Below are 5,728 nucleotides of genomic sequence, written 5' to 3'. Positions count from 1 at the left end.
GTTCTATTGAAAATTGTGTTCTAAAGTCAATCATTTGACGATTGTGCTAATTAAAATATATATAATTAATAAGTAATAAAAATTATTTGATATTTTTATCATAAGGATACATCTTTTAACGAACTCTTATTTGTAATAAAATCCTTAGGGCTATTTTGATTGATAAAGGAGGATTTATCGTGTAGTCTTTAAATTGGTTCACGATCAAAAGATACGCTATTACTAAAATGATAGCGATATCAAGTGTAGGTCATTGTGTACCATATGCGTTGGTTGTCCTCATAAGCAAATGGTATGGAGATACTGGTATAGCATGCAAATAAGATGTAGGACTATATCTCACGAACATGACCAACTACAGAGCACTTTGTTGTCAAGGATAGCTCGCAAAGGGTATGGGTATAAGTGTTCCTCTGACCTGAGATCACCATGGTAACTTGCAAGCAACTCACTGTATTTTGGTATCAACTAACTGAGTTTTTAATTCAGTGATGGAAGGTTTCTGGGTATAGTCAAGTACTTGTCAAGTCGGTGTGTGAGTCAAGATGGGATTGACCCCTCCAAATTAATAGGAGATATACATCAATGTATTTCAGTTTAGCAAAACCTGAGCCCAGATAATCCATGTGATGGATTTGAAAAAGATTAAAATATAATATGAATGACTTATTTAGGATTGACAGTTAAATCCTAAGTCATCCTCAAGCATTAGGGTCAAAGGGATAAATTATACGTAACCATATACCAATAGGTTCTTGAATGTTGTTTCACCACCGTTGACCTATCCGGACATCAGGTTATCATTGCTAGATGGTTACATCGATTAATTTAGAAAAATATTCTTATACTATCAATTTAGATTCAAACCTATGGGGTCATACTCAAAAGAAGTTTCTAACTGATCATGTGGCTGATCAATGATTGAGAATCGTTTAAGGGCTTAATCATCAATTCGATTACTTATGCAGAAATTATAATAAATTAATTCATCAAGTATTAGTAAATTAATTAATAATTAAATTTTTAATTACTTAATTTGATTGAGCAAAGTGGATTAAATAAAATCTAATTGAATTGAATTCAATTAGATTTGATCTGATTAAGTTACGAGATGATCTAATCAGTAAGGAGAATTATCTTTGATTTGATCAGGATTTTGGTTCAATCAATTTTTAATTTGATTAAAATTTGATTAAAAATTTATAAACTTAATTAAATTAGATTTTATATATTTTATTTGGGCTAAAGCAGATGTAATTTGATTTGGATCCAAATAAGAAAACTTAGAGTCCTAATTGGAATAGGACTCTTCTCCTTGCACCAATCTAGATTGCACGCCATATATCTTGACACATAAAATTGTTTTGTGTGAGATTTTTTCACACAAAAGAGTTCTTTTTCTTATCTATCTCACATTCAAATCTAATTTGGTTTTGATAAAATGAAGGTTCTAAAATTTGATTTCAAAATATTCTTTATTAGGAGAATCTATTCTCATCCAGATCAACCTCTCCATGCCAATAAATTTATTTCTCCTTATATGTTTGACATTTTGAGGAGATATTTCATGGAAGATTAGCTAGAGAATTGATTTACTATAAAAAATATGATAAAGAGTGTTGGGTATAAAATACCCCCTTAGCCGAAGTTCGTGTCAGGAGTGACCCTCCAGGGGTTCTACCGACGTCCGACCTTCGGTGACATCCTTCCGAACCTCTCCGATGGCCGAGCCTCCACAGCATTCCCAAGTTCTACCGATGGATAAACTCCCACCAGTGTAGGCCAGATTCTCCACGATGGATAGACTCCACCCAAGTTTCTGCGGTGGTTGACCACCTTCTGGTCTTCGTCCGGACTCCTACGGGAGCCAGACTTCTTCCCCGAACTCTGACTGCAGGTAGTCTTCATCCGGACTCCTACAGGAGCCGGACTTCTTCCCCGAACTCCGACTGCAAGTAGTCTTCATCCGAACTCCTATGGGAGCTGGACTTCTTCTCCAAACTCCAACTGCAGGAAGACTTCCTTCGGACTCCTATGGGAGCCAGACTTCATCCCCGATTCTGGCTGCAGGAAGACTTCATCCGGACTCCTACGGGAGCCGAATTTTCGCCCAGAACTCCTGTTGCAGGTAGACCTCATCCGAAATCCTACAAAGGCCGGACTTCAAACTTCTACCGCAAGCGATCTACCCTGAGCTTCTGCTACAAGTAGTCAACTTCAAATTTCTACTACGAGCAGTCCGCGCTAGATTTTCACTGTAAACCTTCACCCGAGCTCCCATTGTGGATGCATTCCTTTCGGATCTCCATTGCAGGCAGGCTTCGATCGAGTTTCCTCGACAAATGATCCCCATCCGGGCTTCTACGGAGATCGGACTCCGATCGAACTCCTGTAGTGGATAGACTCCGGACGAACTCCTACGGCATACGGATTCCAGCAGCTGGACCCCTCCAGCAGATGAACCTCTCCAGCGCCATCCGACATCCGCTGTCGGTCGACCCTTTGTCAAATTCTGTGTGAAACCGAACTTCATCTACGAAAGCCTCTGACTGAGCTCCTATAGCGAATGGCCCTCGCCTGTAGTATTAACGCCCAATAGCACCCAATGGTAGAAAACTCGCCAGCAACATCTGAGCTCCTCTCAGATGGATAGCTACCTCTCTCCGCCAGACACTTCAACCGAGCTTCGGCCGACAGGCCTGGACTCCCTGACAGGCCATAGTAATGGCCACGACTCTGCTCCACCTCCTGCGATGGATTCCGCGTGGCTCCACCACTCCTCACAACAGGCTCCACGCGGTAGGCCACAGTAATGGCCATAACTCTGCTCTACTTCCTGCGATGGATACCGTGTGGCTCCACCACTCCCTGGCAGGCCACAGTAATGGCCACGACTCTGCTTCACTTCCTGCGATGGATTTCGTGCGGCTCCTCCACTCTCTGACAAGTCGCGACAACAGACGCCGCTCCACTCTCCGCGACAGGCTCCATGTGTCAGGCCACGGTGATAGCCATGACTCCACTCCATTACTCTTCATAACAAACTCCTCCTGACCCTGAACGGCCCACTACCAGGCAGTTGCAGACGTCGCTATCAGTCTGTTGCACCCTTCGCCTATAAAAAGGAGAGCCCAGATACGTTATTCTCTAAGCTCTAATTTCTATCTCAAAACTCTGCTAAAATTTTCGTTCGAGCACTCCATTCTTGTTGAGGCAGAGAACTGACTTGAGCGTCGGAGGGTCTTGCCGGAGCAACCCCAACTCCGGTTTAGACTTCCTTTGCAAGTCTCGACGGCGACCGTGACTTCCCCGACTCCAGCTTCTCCGACACCGATGAATTTTTGCACCAACAGGATTGGCGCTAGAGGAAGGGCGTGTGTCTTCACAGTACCCTTGTTCTTAAAGGAGCACTCAATGGGACCACCTCCGATCATCTTCTCCGACATCCTCTTCTCCTTCCTCCATTAGATCTTCGGCTGATGCCTCCCCGCAAAGCATCCACTCAGCGATCCATGGCCTCCACGGCCAGATCTCAGGCTCCGACCTCCCCTCCAGTTTTCCAGGCTTCTCCTCCTCCTCCGGCGATAGCAGTCGACATGGAGCAATCCGATGATCGGCCTCCGACCGATTTCACCAACACCATCTCGGGAGAATCCCGACAGGGAACAACCAGTGTATTGGTCGGACCTCCCAAGCGATAAAGGATTGAGGAATCCATAACCTTTACTGAAGAATATGCTCGGGGAGTTCAATTTCCTCACAGCGATGTGGTTGTAGTTTCTTTAAATATAGCCAATTATGATGTGCACCGCATTCTTGTTGACAATGGAAGTTCGATCGATATTTTGTTCTACGATGCCTTCTAAAAAATGTCCATCCTTGACAGTCATTTGGGGCCGATTAGCTCCCCTCTGGTAGGGTTTACCGGTGATGCTGTCCCGATGGAGGGGGTAATAACTTTGACTGTAGTTGCTGGTCGATATCCAAGATAATCCAGGGCTTTGGTGGATTTCTTGGTGGTGAAGGCACCGTCAGCCTACAACGCAATCCTTGGCCGACCTGGCCTCAACGCTCTCCGGGCTGTGGTGTCAACCTATCATCTGAAATTGAAATTCTCTACTAACCAGGGGGTCAGAGAAGTCGAGGGAGACCAGGCCCTGGCCAGACACTGCTACAACATAGCCTTGCAAAGAAGTGACCAATCTGACCTCTATTCGGTTGATGGATTGGACACCCGCGATGATCTCGCTGAGAAAAGCGGCGGCCCAATCGAAGATCTGATTTTGATCCCTTTGAATGATGGGAATACGGAGCATGTGGTAAAGATTGGCTCCAACCTAGGGGGAGAGGTGCGGATGCAGCTTACTGATTTCCTACGAAAGAATGCGGATGTTTTCGCTTGGGTTCCAGTAGACATGCCGGGGATTGATGCAGAAGTCATGGAACATCGTCTGACCATTGATCCAAAGCATCGACTGATGAATGAAAAAATCTGAGGTCATGCACCGGAGAGGCAGAAAGTGATAGCCGAGGAAGTGGATAAACTCCTGAAAGCCGGATTCATTAGAGAAGTCAATTATCCTGACTGGATTTTCAACGTCGTCCTAGTCAAAAAGGCAAACGGCAAGTGGAGGATGTGTATAGACTTCAAAAAGTTGAATAAAGCCTGCCCAAAGGACAGCTACCCTCTGCCAGGATTGATCAACTGGTGGATGCAACCTCGGGCCATGAGCTTCTCACCTTTATGGATGCATTCTCCGACTATAATCAAATCAGAATGGCACCAGAAGATGAAGAAAAAATTATTTTATTACTAACCGTGGTCTTTACTGTTACAGGGTCATGCCTTTCGGCCTCAAAAATGCAGGTGCGACCTATCAGCAGCTGGTGAACAAAATCTTCAAGGAGCAGATCGGCCACAACATGGAGGTCTACGTGGATGACATGCTCGTGAAAAGTAAATCTTCAGCGAACCACGTCGCTGACCTCGAGGAGACCTTCGGTGCCCTACGAAAATATAAGATGAAGCTGAACCCGACTAAGTGTGCTTTCGGAGTGACCCCGAGAAAGTTCCTGGGCTTCATGGTATCGGAGCGCGGGATTGAAGCCAATCCAGAGAAAATTCATGCCATCCAGGAGATGGCTGCCCCAAAGTTGATAAAAGAGGTTCAACACCTTACAGGGAGGGTGGCAGCTCTGAATCGCTTCGTTGCGAGGTCGGCCGAACGGTGCTTACCCTTCTTCCAAACCCTCAAGCGATCGAGGAACTTCTGTTGGACCACTGAGTGTCAACAGGCGTTCGAAGAACTAAAGAGCTACCTCGGCTCGCCTTCGCTATTGGCGAAGCCCGAGCCAGGGGAGGAGTTGTTCTTGTACCTGGCGGTCTCCCCTATGGCTCTCACAGCGGTTCTTGTCAAGGAAGAAGCAAAAATTCAACGGTCGATCTACTACATCAGTCGCGCGTTGAGAGACATCGAAACCAGGTATACTAAATTAGAGAAACTAACTTACGCCCTGTTGATTACAGCCCAGAGGCTCCGACCTTACTTTCAAGGGCACACCGTAACGTTGCTCACCGACCAGCCGATCAAGGTGATTCTGCACCGGGCAGATGCCTCCAGGAGGATAGCGAAATGGGGATCGAGCTCACAGAATTCGACATCAACTATCAACCTAGACGGCAGTGAAAGCCTAGATATTGATAGATTTTATAGTAGAATGCACTATC

Source organism: Elaeis guineensis, chromosome 4 (assembly GCF_000442705.2).
Source record: "Elaeis guineensis isolate ETL-2024a chromosome 4, EG11, whole genome shotgun sequence".
In the NCBI taxonomy this organism is placed as follows: Eukaryota; Viridiplantae; Streptophyta; class Magnoliopsida; order Arecales; family Arecaceae; genus Elaeis; species Elaeis guineensis.
The sequence above is the reverse complement of the archived record's forward strand: the minus strand, read 5'-3'. Positions refer to the sequence as shown.